The sequence below is a fragment of the Saimiri boliviensis genome, chromosome 15 (assembly GCF_048565385.1).
Source record: "Saimiri boliviensis isolate mSaiBol1 chromosome 15, mSaiBol1.pri, whole genome shotgun sequence".
NCBI lineage: Eukaryota > Metazoa > Chordata > Mammalia > Primates > Cebidae > Saimiri > Saimiri boliviensis.
Window position 1 is genome coordinate 3708497 of NC_133463.1, and position 19443 is coordinate 3727939.

A 19443-nucleotide genomic window follows, 5' to 3' on the forward strand; every position below is an offset into this window, starting at 1 on the left:
CGGCCAGAACAGAGTGCTAAGCCCTCTGGGGAAGGTGGGCTTCCCCAGAGGGCTTTTATATATGTGTTATATATAAAATATTTATTTATTTATTCATTCATTCATTCGTTTGTTTGTTTTGAGACTGAGTCTGGCTCTGTCACCCAGGCTGGAGTGCAATGGCGCAATCTTGGCTCACCGCAACCTCCACCTCCTGGGTTCAAGCGATTCTTCTGCCTCAGCCTCCCGAGTAGCTGGGATTACAGGCACGCGCCACCACACCCAGCTGATTTTTGTATTTTTAGTAGAGAAGGGGTTTCACTATGTTGGCCAGGATGGTCTCGATCTCCTGACCTCAGGTGATCCGCCCGCCTCGGCTTCCCAAAGTGCTGGGATTACAGGCGTGAGCCACTGCGCAGGGCCCAGTGTTATCTCCCATGGGACCACGGTCCTAATGCGGTCTGACGTGGATCTAAATGGCGCTATGTGGGCTGTGACTGTAGTTTTTGCTCTTTTCCCACTGCACTCATCTCACTCTCAAAAGGTGGAGGTTGTCCGTGGAATCTGAGGACGGCCACCGGGAACTTTAATACTGGTTAAATAGGCATTCCCCCCAGTGAAAACAAACTGACAGCCACCCCTTAGGTGTGGGGTACAGCCCAATCTTGCTTTTCCGGTACATATCTCAGTAACCTTGGTCCTTTTCTTATTTGAAAGACGGGTTCTGTGCCTGCAGACAAAGGTTAGTCCTTCCCTCTTCAGTGTGGGAGGACTTTCTGCTTTTCCTAACCACAGAGGGGATACCCTCTTTCAGCTAAGGTGGCAATAAAAAGAGTGGCTCAGCCAGAAGCACCAGATCTACAGTATTCCCCAGCGTACCTGCTTGTTTAACTTCAGAGGGGAAAATGCCTTTGGAATACAAATTATTTTACTGTACACGTACTGGCATTTTTAGACTGAAGGCAGAAAAATTCTAGTAACCATGAGTAATAATCCCAAATGAATAGTTCCAATGTCGAGGCCTCTGGTTTTTCTTCACTGTTTCATTTGTTTATGGAATGAAGGATTGGGACACTGTTTGAAACCACAGCAAAGGGTGCTTGGTAAAGCAGGGACTGTAAAGCGAATGTCCTGACAAACGTTCTGACAAGTTAACTGATATCAATTGATGGTGGCTATGAGTTTGTAAGGGTCGTCTGGTTAAATAGTGTTTCTATGTATCCCCTTGTCTAGAAGCTGTGAAATTCCTGAGCCCGTAGAGAACAAAAGGGAAGGCTGGATATATTTGAATTTGAATTACTTGAATATTCAATTACATATTTGAATACTTAGCTGTGACACCTTAAAGATTTCTGTTAGATCACAAGAGTTGTAGCAATTATTTATTTCCTAGAGATTGCTGCTTCTTGCTCACTTTAAGAGATAAGGAACTGAAGGAAGCGTTGTCAGTAAGTACTAAGACAACCTGGGCTCTCCATCTGACATAGCAGGCGTGCATTGGGGCGCGGTCCTGCGCTGGTGGTGAGTACATTGGGGGTTGTTTCTGACAGTTTGGGGAGATCGCATACACTGGGTGCTTGCTATGAGTGAGCTAGTAAGTTATGCCTTCACAAGTTTCAGGCCTACAGCCCATCAGCCATATTCCCTTAAAGTGGAAAAAAAAAGATGTAGGGGCACTATCACAGATTGTTGAAATTAAAATATGCCAGGCAAAAATCCTTATCCTGTTGAGCAAACTTTGTAAGTCCCTCCTCCTCTTCTATTTCTTTTCTCCTCCAGTTCTTTCTTCCTTCCATGCTGTTCTTTTAGCCAAAAAATCTCTGTATCTATCTGTCTGTCTATGCAAGTGCGTTGTTTTGTGAGTCTCACTTATCTAAGAGAGTGGTTTACAGAGTTGACCTTACAGTAAGGTCTTGCCATCTTTTTCAGGGGATAGCACCGTGTTTATTTAGGGTATGTTTTGTCAACATATGGGTAAACTTCAGAGCTTTCATTACATTCTTGCAAAGTTTTGGAAGTTAATATTTTTAGACTTTAGAAACAAGTTGCAGGCCTGCTAGAGTCAGTGAATGACATTTCAAAGCAAGTTGAAGTTTCTATTTGTAGTTCTAGTTGCTTATGCTGAGTAGACACAGGACTGCTTCCCCCAAGGGCTTTCTCAGAGTAAGGCAATGAAGCCTAAGAGGCTACTTGATATCAAATCAATCAATAATGAAATAATAAAGGATTCTGTTTAACTTGTATTGGACATAAATTTTACTGTGCATGGAATGATCATAGAACTTTCCAAAATCCAAGCAACCTCAAGATGAATAGCTTTGTAAACACAGAAGTACATTAAACTAACTATTAATGTTGTGTTTCCTTTAGTTTTGTGTGCAAAACAATCTTCCCTTTGACTCGGCATTCACTGGATTGTTGCCATGATAAACAGCTTGGACCTTGACTTGATGAAAGTGTTTTCCTTAATGTGGACCTTTTATGATGAAGGCCTTTGGATGCTTCTGAGGAAATGACATCATAGAATTGATCTCCAAGTATATCACAAATCTATTATAAAATTGCCTGAATAAAAGGAAAATAGAAGGGTTAGTTACCTGCATAATAGAAATTCAATCTTACTAATTTTATTTTGCAGAGATTGTGATACAAAAGTCAGAGTTACCTGTGTGACCAGCTTTTGGGTGGTGAAATCTCCAAATCTCCACCGCTCGCCACTCTCCCCTTTGCTGCAGGGTGTGGTGACAAGCTGCTGTCAGTATTTAGACCCACAGAACACGGTCTCATGCACAACTTCTGCATACTCTTTGCCCCAGCCATTCCCCATGGGCAACTCTGCAAAGCGCTCTTTCAGTTCCCAATGTGAAGTGAATCCTTCCCCAACCAGCCATTTTCTTCCTCGGTACCATTTTTTTAACAGTGGCTACTGTGTGAAACAACCTGTTTTTTCTAACCTCTCCTTCCACTAGACTAAATTACATGATCTCTCCTCTCTCTCTCTCTCTCTCTCTCTCTCTCTCTCTCTCCTCTCTCTGTCTTCCTATATTCAAGTCGATTTCACTTGCTGTATCTCTGCGTTTATTTGTTTATCATCTGCCTGTACCTCTGAAATTTGACCACGCAGTCCATATTGTGTGGTCTGTATTGATGGAAAGTGGTGGGAGAATCACTCCAGGGGAATGAACTCCGGGTTTCCCTGTAGTAGCAACCTGGGGCTGAGCCCCTGGTACAGTAACCACAATGGGGTCTTTAAAGGGAGCCAGGCAATGTAGGAGAGCTTTCATTTAAACTGACCTTTCTCCAAAATTCACACTCGATATTCACTGGTGTTGATATATTTCTAGACTTTTTCTCTTTTACCGCAATCAAGACCAGCCAGTAAGACAAATGCCTAAGGTTTACTAAGGATAGGATTCTTGTAACCTACATGTAATTTACAAAGTTGTAAATTAAGATGTGGCCTGTGACAGTTAATTATTGTGATCGCTGTAATGTCAGCAGTTTTGAAGATTTCAGTAAAGAATCTGGCTCTTTGAGACCTGGCAGAGCTAACCAAGAAATCCTGCTGAATTTGCTGGGCTTGATCCCCTGAGAACTGGGTCATGAGCCCCTGTAGCCAGAGTCATGGCAACTGTACTATCGGCAATGCTGCCTCAGAGACAGAAGATAGCCACAACTTTTTCCCACTCAGCCCAGAGCATCTTGCACATTTGATCCCTGACCTGGGAATTCGTCAGCATCACACACCACAGAACAGGACCCGACCTACGCACAGATCCCACCAGGCAATGCGTGGGCCTCTTAGCTGATGACAACCAGAAAATAACCGGTACCACTTCTAATACTCGCTACCATCTTTTAAACCACTTCCCCCATCTCCATAGTTCTTGCTCCCTAAATAAAAAGGAAGCTCCCAGGATCGCCTACCCTGAGTCATATTACCGCTTTAGCAGACTCTCCTTATTAGTCTGCACCTGTGTACCCATTTCACTCATATTCAGCAAAACTCCTTTCCAACTGCAAATGTTTCCCTTACTGGGTCCATCTTTGCACAAAGCCAGCTCTCCACCTTTCTTCCCTAAACCTGCCACTCCCCTGAAAATATTGCTTGTCTTGTAGATATTCTCCAGAAAAAAAGTACCCATTTCCTCAAACCTACTCACTCCTAGCCAGAAGAAAGTCAAAATCCTCTTGACGGTCATCAACTCTCCATGATCTTATGAGCCTCACCCTTTCTTCTCTACACTTCTGAGGAAGTTCAGGTGTGGCTTCTCCCTGCACCGCAGCACCTCTTTCTCTGTCCATCCTCCATGCTCCTGCCTGGTTCCTGGATTTGCCTGCTGTCATCCATCTTGTGCTCCTCAAAACTGTCTGCTGGGTTGCCAGAGCGATCCAACCATGTCTTCCTCCCGCTTAATATTGAAAGGACTTCCCAGTGCCAGCAAGATGGAGTCCAGACCCTGTAGCATGGTTTCTATGGTTTTCCAAGATATGGCCTCTGTCAGGCTTGAAAGCCTGGCATTCTCTGACCGGTCTCTGTTTTTAAAGGCTGGAGCCCTAGCAGCCCTATTAGGTTCACTGGGACTCGGGGCCACTCAAAGTGTTGCATTAACTAGAAGAGGCTGCGTCTCTCATACTGTGGGCATTCCTCAACAGGCATGTGAAATTAGCTTGTCTTATTTATCCCACTGATATTTGGGGGTCTTCAAAAACTTTCATTTATACATAATCCTGCAAATGCAAGTTTACAATGAGAAAGTTGGACTTCATTTTTTAAGGGTCCTTCAAGCTTTGTGATTCTTGAAAACAAAGATAAAGTTGATATCCATATACTCCCACTGTCCTTTCACCAGGTCAACCTTATGAAGATGTCAGTAGTTGACCATTTTGACTACAAAAAACGGCAATTTCATGCCAACCTAATGCATGGCTATGTCTTTTCCTGTTTACTCAATATTTCAGATAGTCTAAGCAAAGCCAAGATTCATCTGCAAATTTAAAGTAGTTGCGTTATCATCAGTCATTCAAATTCCCCATGATTTCCACTCTAGATGTATGTCGTGCTATAGGAAAGAATTTCGGATTTGCATTTTCTGCTCGTCTCCCGTGTTGGTGGGGAATACCAAATGGCTGTACCTGGAGCAAGCGCCTTGCTGTTTTCTAACTGCTGTAGGGGGCTGCCACCTCTCTGGGAATGACAGACAGAAAAACTCTGGTGATTTGTGTGTATGTGTTTGTGTGTGTGTGTGTATACACGAATATCCTTTCATTAAAATTAATGTTGCCCACGAAGCCTCTTAGAGCAAACTTTGTCTAGCACTTGAGAAATGCAAGTATGTTAAAAAAAATCCTTTTCCTGCTCTGATGTAATCTTTAACATGGGGTTACATTTAGGGGGATTCAAAGGGGCATTTTTTGTTTTTTTAGTATTAGAAACTGGCAAATTAGAAAAAAGTGATTTCACATCCGTAATTGTAGCAAGTATTTGGTCAACTTTGTTGTCTTTATGTTTGTAAGGATGTGTTCAGTCTGTTTCAGGGTAGACATTTTTCATATGATCCGAATCCTAGGATCAAGTGTCACGTGGTGCACCTGCTTCATCCACTCATCCATCTAATCTACGCAGTAGTTTCAGGCGCCTGCTCTGCACCAGGCGTGTCACGTTGGGACCTGATGAATCATGCCTGCTTCCCACCCGGTGGGCACTGACCCTTTGTGTTGGAACGTGGGTAACGTGGTCTATACATGAGGCTGTGAAGACCAAGCTCTGCACAGTATGGTTCCACAAAGGAACTCAGTTCTTGGGACATACTAATCCAGGCAACGCTTTCTAGACTCTGGAGTGTGCAAGGATGCAATTTGTTCTCTTACTCAAATGTTATGATGAGATAAGATGTGATGGTTCATTATGATAAAAGATTTGGATCTCTGGGGGAGCAGGGCCCTGGCTCTGCTGTGCACGTTGTCTTTTTGTGTGTGTGTGTCATATTAATAGCGTCCTGTGGTTTTGTATCTGGTCTGGCTGCTTTCACTTAGCACAATGCTTTTTCAATTCACTCGCGCTGCTGCATGTGTCATAGTCTATTTTATTTCTCAGCATCACTTCATCTTGCCAGTCTTTTAAGTTTTAGTCATTCTGGTGGGTGTGCAGAGGCATTTCACTGTGGTTTAACTTGCATTTCCCAAATGATTTATAAATTATCTTTTTTTTTTTTTTTTTTGAAATGGAGTCTCACTCCTGTCACCCAGGCTGGAGTACAGTGCCATGATGTAGGCTCACTGCAACCTCTGCCTCCCAAGTTCAAGGGATTCTCCTGCCTCAGCTTCCTGAGTTGATGAGGTTACAGGCATCCACCACCACGCCCGGATAATTTTTGTATTTTTAGTAGAGATGGGGTTTTGCCATGTTGGTCCGGCTGGTCTCAAACTCCTGACCTGAGGTGATCCGCCCACCTCGGCCTCCCAAAGTGCTGGGATTACAGGTGCGAGCCACCGCACTTGGCCTCTTTATCTTCTTAATATTGGGTTGTATGTTTTCTTATGGATGAAATATCTTTATCAGATATTAGTCTGTGACATCTTTTGTACTCTTACTAGTGGCATTTAAGAAGTGAAAGTTTTGGCCAGGTGCGGTGGCTTATACTTATAATCCTGGGACGCTGGGAGGCTGAAGTGGGTGGATCACTTGAGGTCAGAAGTTCAAAACCAACCTAACCAACATGGTGAAACCCTGTCTCTAACAAAAAATATCAAAATTAGCTGGGTGTCATGGCAGGCACCTGTAATCCCTGTTGCTTGGGAGGCTGAGACAATAGAATCACTTGAATCTGGGAGACAGAGGTTGCAGTGAACTGAGATCGTGCCACTGCACTCTAGCTTGGGTGACAGAAGACCTTGACTCAAAAAAAAAAAAAAAGAAAAGAAAAAAGTTAAAGTTTTGAATTCTGACAAAGTCCAATTTGTAGAATTTTAATTATATGGTTCATGCTTTTTGTGTCCTGTCTAAAAAATCTTTCCCTAACTCAAAACCACAAAGATTTTTTTTTTCCCTGTGTTTTCTACATGGTTTGTAGCTTTACCTCTTAAATTTAGATTCCTGGTGCATTCAGTTAATTTTTGAATACGTGTGAGGTAAGTGTTGATGTTCATTATTTTTCATGTGGCTATCCAATATCAGAAAAATCAGAAAATAAGATGACCCATTTTCCATTGAATTACTTTGGCATTTTTTTGGTCAAATAACTTAGTAAGTGTGGATTTATTTTTGGACTCTGCATTCTGTTCCTATCCTTATTCCAATATTGTATATTGTACTAAGTTGATTTTTGCAGTTTTACTGGTAGTCTTTAAATTAGATAGTGTAAGCTCTTTAAGATAGCTCTTTTTCAAAATTGTTTTGCCTAGTCAATATCCTTTCATTTTATATGTATTTTAGAATTAGCTTGTTCATTTCTACAAAAATACTGCTGAGAGTTTTATTTGGATTGCAACATACTTACATAGTAATTTGGGTAGAATTTACACCATAACAACACTGATTTTTCTCATCCATGGACATGGAGTATCTCTTCATTTATTTAAGTCTTCATCAGTTTCTCTTAGCATTGTTTTCAGGTTTAAAGTGTACGTGTCTGCACATCTTCTGTTACGTAAGTCTTTTATAGCCATAGTTTGCCAGTTTTACTTCTTTCTTTCCAATCTGTATGCCTTTTAAAATTTATCTTCTTTTATTAGCCTGGCTAGACCCTGTGGTACAATGTTGAACAGCAGTGGTGGGAACAGTCATCCTTGCTTGTTCCAATCTTCAGGGTAGGAAAGCATTTGCTCTTTTCCATTAAGTTTGATACTAGCTGTAGGTTTTACCCAATGCCCTGCAAAAGGTGAAGAAGAGTCAGTCTATTATTATTTTGTTGATATTTTAAATCATGAATGGATGATGAGTTTTGTCAAATGCTTTTTCTGAATCTATTGAGGTTTTGTATCATAGGTTTTTCTTTTTTAGTCTGCTAATGTGATATATTACATTGATTAATTTTTGAATGTTAAACCAACCTTGCATTCCTAAACTCTTGGTAATAATGTGTTATCCTGTTTATGTATTCTTGGATTCAGTTTCCTACATTTTCAGTAATGATTGTCACACCCATCTTCAGGAATATTGATCTGTAGTTCTCTTTCCTTGTAATATAATTGTTTTTTTTTTTAAATCAGGGAAATGGTAACTTCCTTAAATAAATTGGAAATGTTGCCTCTTTTTTGATTTAATGTAAAAGTTTGTGTAGCATTGGCATAATTTCTTCCTTAAATGATCAGTAATCTGGTCCTGAAGTTTCTTCTAGGGAAGGATTTTAACTAAAATTTAAAATTTTAGCAGATGTAGGATATTTGAATTATCTGCTTTTTTTTTAATTAAGCGAGCTTTGGTAGTTTGAGTCTCCTAAGAAATGTGTCCATGTCATATAAAATGTAGTTTATTGGCATAAAGTTGTTCATAATGTTCCCTTATTGTCCTTTCAATGAGCATAGGATCTATAGCAATGTCTTCGTTTTAATTTTTAATTTGGGAAGCTGCATCTTCTTTCTTTTTTCTTGGTCAGTCTGGATAAAAGTTTATCCATTTTATTAACATTTGCAAAGAACTAGCTTTTGATTTTATTGATGTGCTCTATCATCTTTCTATTTCCTGTTTTATTAATTTGTTATCATCTTTTGTTTTCTTTCTTCTCCTTAATCAAGATTGATTCTTCTCTTCCTTTTTTTTTTTTTTTTGAGATGGAGTCATCTCTGTCACCCAGGCTGGAGTGCAGTGGTACAATCTCTGCTTACTGCAACCTCCACCTCCCAGGTTCAAGCAATTCTTGTTCCTCAGATTCCCAAGTAGGTTAGAGGCACGTGCCAACATACTCAGCTAATTGTTAATTTTTTTTTTTTATTTTTAGTAGAGTTGGGGTTTCACCATGTCGGCCAGGCTGGTCTCAAACTCCTGACCGCAAGTGACCTGTCTGCCTCAGCTTCCCAAACTACTGGGATTACAGGCATGAGCCACTGTGTCTGGCCCTATTCTTCTCTATGTATTCTAGTTTTCTTGATGGAAACCTAACTATTACTATATAGAAACACTGAATGTTCTACATTTCTGTGTAAATACAAAGTTAAATTTGCATTCCACAAAACTGATATGTTGTGTTTTTATTTTCATTCCTGGTAAATTGGAATAGACATTGAACACAGTGAATCTTATATATTTTGTTGCTGGCTTTGTCGTGTTGCTTTAAGTGAGACTGAATTTTGTTCTAGCACCCAGTTATATTACTTGGAATCCATGGGATTCTTTGAGGTTTTTGACTCTAGAGCAGTTATTTTCTGAAGCGAATACAGTCCTGCTACAAGGGTGAGGCTGCTCTGAGGATTCCACCTGATGCCCCCGTTAAAGTCCCTTCAGTCAGGCTTGTGAAGCCATGGACTATTCCCAACTGTGTATGATCTCTAGGGATGATTTGGATATTTGTTTGACCAGTCAGGGGTAATCTCCTGTCATGTTTCACAGATCACTACTCAGTCAAAAACCAAGATGACTCCTCCGTGATGCTGTTCCCAACTTCCAGCCATCTCAGTCTCCGTACACTTCCATCTGAACCCAGTGAAGCTCAGTCTGTCCACTGGGCACTGTCGCCAAGGCGTGAGCTGTGATACTGTGGCCTCCCAACCCTTTGCTTCCCTTCTCCTTGGGCCCATGATCCTCTGCTGTCTTCTGTCCTAAGCCCAAACTATGATTAATGTATTTTGCCTGCTTTTCTGGTTAAATTAGGAGAATAAATCTGATCCCTGTTTCTTTTCTGGGTCAGAAGAGAAAGTACCATTGTATATTTCTTTTCTTAAAGAGAATTGTATATTAGGTGCTTGAAGCCTGAGGATTTTGGAACTTGTAATAGAATAACAATAATTCTCTAATATATAACAATCTCATGAAAAGCAGCCTTGATATACTTTCCAGCATTTAAAACTGTTCTAGCTCTCCACACTTTTATGGTTTCATAATATCCTTTTGAGAAAAAAAATGCGCATATTTCAAACATATATTTTTAGATACTTATATACATTCATATACATGTATTTTATATTAATGTATTTATGAATTATAAAGCATATACATCTATAAAATCTGTGTCTATATACATTTATAAAATGATTAAGGCATAGACATTTTAAAATCTTATTTTTTTTGTCTGATAAAAGTTATTGCCTAGTGAGAAATGTGATCAAATGTTTTCGTTTCAAAATCAATTTTGGAATCAACTTGCCATTTTTCTTGGTAAAAAGCCTGCTGGGTTAAGACTGGGATACCATCAGGTCTATTGACTAATTCTGAGAGAATTGAGACCAGAACTGTATTGAATATTCCTGTGCATATCCAAAGGATATCCCTTTTATTTTAGTCTTCTTTAATCTCTCAGCCACATTTGATAGTTCTAAAAAGCATATTCTTAAACAGTTATGTTTTTAATGCTGCCGCATATGTAATTCTTTTTTTCAACAAATTTATTTCTGATTGTTTGTCGCTAGTATATAGAAACACAACTGATTTTTGTTGACCTTGTATTTTTTTAAAATGCTAACTATTCTTCACTTATTAGTTTTGGTAGCTGACGCCTTCTCAGGATTTTTAGAGAAGCAATCATGTTGTTCATATATGTTGACTATTTTACTTATTCTTTTCAAAACTTGATGTTGTGTTCTTCTGGCTTTATTGAACTTGTTAGAGCATCCAGTGTAATTTTGAAGATAGGCAGTAAGAGCAGATATCCTTGCTTTTTTCCCTCTACCATGAAATATTTTAGCTGAGGATTTTTCATGAATGTCCTAGAGAGGATTGAGAAATTCGTGTTGTATTCCAAGCTTCCTGGGAGTTCTTATCAATGGGTGTTGAATTTCTTATTGCTCACCCCCCAATGCTGGAAGCAGCACAAGTATCTATTAGGTGATAGCTACATATTAGAGAAAGTACTAACAAAGCTCAAATGCTTCTCTTCCAGTAAAAGAAACGATGCATAACATACTCTTAATTTTGACAGCTTTTTGAAATGATGCCACACTATGATCAGCAAACATGTGTGTGGCACAACAAAGACGTATAATCTCTCCTCCTCTTGTTATGAACTGTCAAGGTTTCACAACATTTTTAAAGGTCTTGTTTTTATAAAATTGACTATATTGCTGGCTTGTTCACTTTGGATTTAATTTCCTTACTAAAATACTTTGCCCATGACTTATGGAATAGATTCACCTGATAGTGTTACCTAGTCGTTTTTGTTTTCCTTATGGTTAAAACTTCATAATTTTTCAGTGAAATATTGTTTTTATTTACAATTTCTTTTGTGTTAGAATACACTTTCTTTAGCATATCTGCCTTTAGATGCTCACAAAATTTCCTTCCTGAAACAGAATTGATCACATACTATAAGATTATACATGTTAGAAATATATGTGGACAGCTGGAAACATACCTTTAATTTTCCACTGAGTTATATGGGAAGATTCCCCTTCTCAGCCCCTTTGCATCAAGATGAGACAACGCATCTGGGTTCTGGCCAATGGAATATGAATAGAAGCGAGAGAAGTTGCATCTAGGTTTGGCCACACAATGTCTCTTGATCTTCTGCTAGGCTCCCCTACTCTGTGCTGCCAGAAACAAAGGATGCTACAGTGTAGGCACATGACGGTAGGAGCCTGGGCCCCTTTGGTCAATCCTTGGAGGGCAGCCATTCTGGATCGCTTCATAGTCGGGGGTCCCCAGTGGACCCTGGATAAGTAAGAAATAGTCATATATCTTCATTGCTTTAATGGAAGGCATGTAGTTCATGAGGGCTCCATTTTCAGATGAATTGATGCCAGTTATAGAAAGGCTTGAGGCTGCCAGTTAAAACTCTTGCTCTCCCCTGTGGTCTCTTGATCCTGCCTTCTGCCATAGGATGATGTAGCAAGAAGCCCCCGACCAAATGCCAAGCAGAGGCTGGCACCATGCCTTGGACTTTCCAGTCCCCAGAACTGTGAATCAAATAAATTTATTGTCCTTATCAATTTATCTGTCTGTGGTATTCCATTATAGCAACACAAAACAGACTAAGACAAATGAATGATTTAAACCTTGTTGACACTGACACATTCATTTCCATATATTACTTCAATAAATTTGCAGTGGCAGGAAGAACAAATGCCTTCCCAAAGCTATGTGGATTTTCTTGGTCTCTTTTATTATTTAGTGAGATGCCATTAGCAAGACTTACAAATATATTTTTCATTAAGTTAATAAAAATTTGTAAAGTATAATATTGAGTATTCATGGCTTTAAACATCTTTTAAAAATTGTAAAGATTTTTCTTCATATTCTATATAGCTACTTTTAATTATCTTACTAACCATTCTATCATTAGTTTCTATTTTAAATCGCAGTGCACAGTTAATGCAAGCTTCCTCTTCTTTGATTCACTTGGAATCCCATACATCAAATGATCTTTCTAATCAATGTGTATTTCTTTTGGTCAGCGTCTTGCAGTTCTGGCTAGATCATCACTGACCCGACCTTCTGTTATTGACAGTGAACTTGTGCTTGGAGATGGACAGAGGATGGCTCTATCATTCTTGCTGTTGGCTTGTGCTTTGAGTGTCAGTGTTACCCTCAACTCAGGATTTCTGTGAAGGAACGATTTTAACATACGTGTCCTTTTTTGGTCAGGGTTAATTTAGTTAAAACCAGGTAATTTAATCCTTACATTTACTTAACCAGGCAATACCTATGAGATTTTGAAAGCAAATTAACAAATGAAGATGCCACCATCACTTCCTCCATGTTCCCAGAACACTTGTCTCGAGGATACTGTTGTGGACTGAATGTGTGTCTCTAAAATGCACCTTTTAAAATCCTCATCAGCAATGTGACAGTGTTAGAAGGTGGGGCTTTTAGAAGTTGATTAGGTCATGAGGGTTTTGCCTTCATGAATGGGACTCATGCTTTTATAAAAGCGACTCCAGAGGACTCCCCTACCCCCTCTGCCATGTGAAGACACAGTGAGAAGGTGGCCACTTAGGCAGCAGAAGGTGGATCCTCACCAGAGACAGAGTCTGCAGGAGTCTTGATCTTGGATTCCACAGCCTACAGAATTGTGAATGATAAATCTTTGTTGTTGGAGACACCCAGTCCATGGTAGTCCATTACAGCAGCCTTAATGGGCCAGGACACACATGACTATACTCTCTATGTAGAAGAGCATGTTATTTTGAGAACCTGCCTTAGAATATACCCTATAACTCAAAAACAAGACAAAAGAAAACAAGACGAAAGCCTTGACTCATTCTAACTTAATAACGGATGTGGGGAAATTCTCCTCTCAGTAGTTTGGGAAACATGTTGTTGCATTATGTGTGTTCCTCCTGGCACTCTGTAGCTGCCACATCCTTCACACATAGCCCTGCCTCCTGCTTCAAACAGCAAGTAGAGGTCATCCTACATCCTACACAGAGCCCTGAAACTCTTACCTCTTTTCCTCCTCCCTGAGCAATCACATTTGCCCTTCCTTCCTGCCTCACAGGAAGAGTATTATTCCCCTGACAAAAAGAATAATCTCAATGTTTCCAAAAAGCACATAAAATTATCTTCAGTGTTTTAGCTTATTTTCAAGTGTACTTTTAAATGACGTCCTCGACACTCTGAAAATCAGTTTTCTATTTTTTTATTCCTATTGTTTTTGAGCATCTGCCTACCTTGAACTGCATTGTATTCTGTAAGGTGATATCACGTCCTGTACTAAAGATATATCATATTAAACAATAAAAAGTTCCAACTAGAGCTTTAGCTAAAATGACATCATTTGACATGTCAAATTTGCAGATGATTAGTTTCCTGCTGTTATTTGGTTGCTCATTATCCTGCTCCTGAAGCCTCAGTGGTGAGCCAGCCTCAAGATCAGTGAGGCCTTCACTTTCTCTTTCACATTCCACATTGAATGCAACATGAGTAGATATGCAATTACTTGGCTGGGCGCTGTGGCTCACCCCTGTAATCACAGCACTTTGGGAGGCTGCGGCGGGTGGGCCACCTGAGGTCAAGAGTTCAAGACCAGCCTGGCTAACACAGCAAAGCCCAGTCGCCACTAAAAGTACAAAACTTTCCTGGGTGTGGTGGTACACGGCTGTAATCCCAGCTACTTGGGAGGCTGAGGCACAAGAATCAATTGAACTTGGAGGCAGAGGTTCCATTAAGCCAAGATTGCACCACTGAACTCCAGCCTGGGTGACAGAGCGAGACCCTCTCAAAATAAATAAATTAAAAAAAATAGAACTACTTGTCTTCCACTTCCTTTTAGTTATACACACAGTTTAGCTACACTTGAAGAGTTTAGAGCCAAGAGATTCTTTACTTTAATAAAATATTGACTTTTACAGGGGCCACATGATGACCCTGGTTTGTTTAGGGAGAGCTTAGGAGGAGTCAAATACATTTTTCTTCTTCATTCATCCTCAGTGAAATCAGTTCCTGATTGAGGTCAAGTTCTGAGTTTGGGACATCTAAGAGTCTCTGATTAAAACCCCAACAGCATACACATGACTGTTCAAGAGTCACAGTAGGTGAGGAGTCGAGGCACAAAGGCTGATGTTGTTTCTGCTTTTTCCCCCCAAAGAATTCAGCATGTGGAAAATGTGTATCAACTGACTCCGTGTCAATGAAACCTCACAATGGATGTGTCTTTTGAGTTACCCTGAGGCAGTGCCATTCAATTTAGACCCGTGGTTCTACGAAACAATGTGTGACTAATTCTGATTTTAGAGGGCATAGTTAACAAAGCAATTGCTATAGGTGATTTGGAGGGGGAAAGGCGAATTCCCTGCCTGTGCAGTGTTGTTTTATAGTCACTATGACATCAGCTGATTTTCTGCAGATAGCGATGATGCATTTGAGAAGCTGGCTGCGAGGCTGAGAAGTGTGGGTGTTGTTAAGTTTAGGAATCGTTACGGGACTAGCAGGGACTTGAGAAATTAGAGGAGACCAGTGAATCTCGGTATAAAGAGTGATTCGATTCAATATCTGCTTGGGAGCAGCCAATTGCTCATCGTTAAAAAGGTAGTCTACGATTGGACGGGGCTGTAGTAAGCTAACTGGGGAATCTTGTAATTTCAAATTCAATCTATGAACTTAAAAATCATCTCCTTTTAGTGGTCAGAGAGCTGTGCGCCTAAACAAAAATGAGACAGTGTTGTAGAAGCCTTTTATGTTGACAGAATCCGACAGTGTTTCTTGTTCTGGATTTCAAGTTTTTAAATGTCGTTTCAGTCTTTTGCTTGAATTGTTGAGGTCTACAATATTTTAATAAAATATTAAAATTTATTTTACCACTGTATGTATATATCAATATAACCTGGTAACAGTAAATCAATTCATTCCTTATTTAGATTAAAAGTTGGTTCATTTTGGCGTTTCCTTTTCACTAGCAAAGCTCTGGATAATGGAGCAATATAGCACAAAGGGTAAGTGACTTATAAAAGCCCTTTATGATGCCAGAAGCAACAGCATGCATTTAAAGTACTCTCCTTTCCTGCTTGGGTCTTCACATACGATCTTCTGTAAGGCTTTGCTTTTCAAATAATGCCAGCCCTCGTGGTAGAACTGTGAGTTTCGTATAAACAAATATACTTTACAGCACTTTGGGGGTCATTCTCCTAACAGTTGTCGAACAATTGTTACTTAATCTAAGCTGCAGTGCCTCCACGATGAGAGAGTCTTCACCCCAGTTGGCTCTGTACGGGCTGTTACCGTGTCCTTCTCATAAACAGGGGTGTGGGGTTTCTTCGGTGTAGACAATGGGTTGGGCATGGTCAGTACTCCTTTTTCCCATGCCATAATTGTTTGGAGATATTCCCTGTTTTTTTTTTTTTTTCCTCTTGGGTTTACAGCCCTTTAAGTCTGCCCGGTCTGTGTGTGTGAGTGCCTCAAATAAATGTAGTACCTGTGTTTACACTTATACCTGCATTAAAAAGAAAATAAACTGTAAAATCATCCAAGTGTTACCTCTACGACGGTCACGAAATGCCCTCCATTTATTTTCCTTCTCATCACCAAGTAGTAACAAGGATGATTGCCATCTTAAGGAAAATTTGCTGGTTCAGAAAAGCATGTATTTCCCAGGACCCGATTTGCACTTAGCTGGTTGCTGTGTGCCTCCCCACATCGGTCCGGGTGCTTTCCAATGTTTATGCTGCCTTCTGGGCTCCAGTCTGTTTCACTGGTCATCACTTACTTTTATACTCAACAATACCCTCTGAAGAGACTGCCTGCTTTTCTAGGGAAATAAGCTAATGATCAGAATGGTGAATTTATTAGTTCACAAACCAGCCAGCCAGTGGCAGGGGTGGGCTTGAGCCGAAAAGGGCCCTGCTGTACCCCCCAGCCGTGGGCTGTCTCTCCCCTCCTGGTTTCCTGTCTGATGGAGATCGGATGCTTGTTTTCTCTTTTCTGATGTTTGGCTAGACCTCTATGTACTGGCTTTTGCTAGATCCTACTAGCTAATCCATCACGTCTCTCAGTTAAACCTAAGGAGTCCCAGAAAGAGGGGTGCAGGTATATCATCTATTTCTCCTTATTTCTCTTTTTTTTCATTTTAAATTTCAATGCTAATTATTTTGATGCAAGTTCTACAACACGGTTCCTAGGAAAGCTATTAATTTCTGATGGAACTGGGGCCAAGTCTGTTGCCGATGTTCAAAGTCTTTTCTCTCACCAGCCATAGGCTCGTAGCTGGGCACACAAGTGCCTGGCCAGGCACTGGCTCAGCCCGTCTTGTGGGTACGGATGGGTACAGCAGCAAAGGGATCTGTGCACCCCAGGGCCTGTGATGTGAAGCAGTGAAGCAGATTCACTCCCCCATGAGCTGAGACGAGGTCATCTCCTGTCACTCTGCCTCAACCACGCAGGGCACGGTGGAGACGTTGGATACAAGAGCTCAAGTCCCTGAAGACTCTCATGGCACAGAGCCCCCTGACAACCCGGGACACGCACCTTGGGTCTCAGAGGAGCAGCCACTTGTCCCAGTCCGTTTAGTGTTGCAACATAGGAATACCTGAGACAAGGTAAGTTATAAAGCGAAGACGTTTATGTGGCTCGTGATTCCGGTGGCTGGAAGATCGGGCATCTCCCGCTGCGCCCACTCTCAGCTCTTTTTACCATGGCGACAGAGGACAAAGGAGAGAGAGTTGGAGGAGCCAAGCTCTTTTTTTTTTTTTAATTGCATTTTAGGTTTTGGGGTATTTGTGAAGAACATGCAAGATTGTTGCATAGGTACATACATGGCAGTGTGGTTTGCTGCCTTCCTCCCCCTCACCTATATCTGGCATTTCTCCCCATGCTGTCTCTCCTCAACTCCCCACCCCCCGCTGTCCCTCCCCTATTTCCCCCCAACAGACCCCAGTGTGTAGTGCTCCCCTCCCTGTGTCCATGTGTTCTCATTGTTCAACACCCGCCTATGAGTGAGAACATGCGGTGTTTGATTTTCTGCTCTTGTGTCAGTTTGCTGAGAATGATGGTTTCCAGGTTCATCCATGTCCCTACAAAGGACACGAACTCATCGTTTTTGATGGCTGCATAATATTCCATGGTGTATATGTGCCACATTTTCCCTGTCCAGCCTATCATGGATGGGTATTTGGGTTGGTTCCAGGTCTTTGCTATTGTAAACAGTGCTGCAATGAACATTCATGTGCATGTGTCATAGTAGAATGATTTATAATGCTTTGGGCCAAGCTCTTTTTAACAACCAGCCAGGGCACGAACCAACAGAGGGAGAAACCACTCACTCCCCACCTTCAGGAAGGGCATTCATCTATTCACAAGGTGTTCGCCCGATGACCCAAACACCTCCCATGAGGCTTCACCTCCTGCCATGCCCACAATGGGGTTACATTTCAAAATGAGATGGGGAAGTCTCGAGTATCCCAACTGTTACCCTGCCTACCTGTTCTAAGCCCCCAGTTTGTCACCGGGTCTCTCCCCAGCGAATACCGTTTACAGGGCCGGGTGTTAATCTAGGACCTAGTCAATGAAAACTTCCCTCGTGGAATTCTCCCGCCTGAGACAGACAGCAAACAACCAGAGCTGAAACATGTACGATGTGAGATAGTGGCCGGGCCTGTGGGCCAGGAAGGAAAATGAAAATGCCAGGGAAAAGGGTTGCGGTTTCTGATCAGGTCAGGGGAGGCCTCCTTATTTATGCCTGAAGCGCAGCTGTATTGGTTATTCGCCTCTGTAAAGCAAATCGTCTACACCATGGTTCAAAACCACAGTCAGTTATTAGCTTTCACTTCTGTGGGTTGGCAATCTGGGCTTGGCTCAGCCAGGCAGTCCTTCTCCTGGTCTCTGGTGGACAGAGGCTCCATGCGAGCCAGGCGGCCCAAGATGCCCCCATCAGGACGCATGGTGCTTGGGCGTGGTCTCTCTCACCAGCTGTCCCCTCATCTTCCAGGATGTGAGCTTGGGTTTCTTTCCGTAGGCGTTGCAACAGCAGAATGACCCTGAGTGGGTACGACTGGCCCTCCGAAGCCATGCTTCCAAAGACCTCACCTTCTACTTGCTGAAGCAAGTCACAAGGCCAGCCCACACTCAAGGGGTACAGAAGTTGCACCTCTGGTTAGTGGCAGTGGCCACTTTGGAGGGGTGGGGGGGATCACTGTGGCTCTCTTGACAGCCTTTCTACTGCAAGAGTCAGGGAGGCTGACAAGGTTAGAATGAACGGGAACCCCACCATGTGGTTCTGTGAATTCTAGTCAAGATACCTTCTTTGGGTTTTGCCCAACTATTTTACGGAATCTCCAGAAATTACTGGAAATACACTGACTGAGTGAACATTATGTAACAGGGAACTCAGACTGGTGGCAGGCAGAATACTGCCACTGAACAGATGACCCACGTGTGGTTCACTCTGTAGGCGCCAGCAAGACCTTCTACCCATTAGTGCATTTAATCCTCAGCAGCACCGCAGGTGAGGAGGGGTAGGGGGCGTTCCAAGAAGGGCTGTGTGGCAGTGTGGGGATTTCCACCCCACCCGTGTGTCCAGAGTGCTTGAGTCATCCATGAGACCCTCTGTGGCTGCTGAGCTCCCACATGATCCAGAATGTCCAGAAGGCATGGAGTCAGAGGTCTCACCCTGGGAATACTCTCTACAGGGAGGAAGAACTAAAAATAAGCAGGAGAGAGTCTAAAGGAAGAGCCAAGAGGCGGCCCTCCCATGCTTCTACTAATATGGACTTTCTTCACCACCAGGAAGGGCTTCGTTTCAAAAACAGCTGGGGCTTTTCCCGGAGGAGCCTTGGCGCGTCCGCATCTGCACCAGGCTAGCGCAGGGGCTGCCGCGGGAGGAGGGCGGCCTCCAGGACTGGCTCCCTCCTTCCTGCTGAGGCCCGGATTGTCATGCCTGGGGCAAA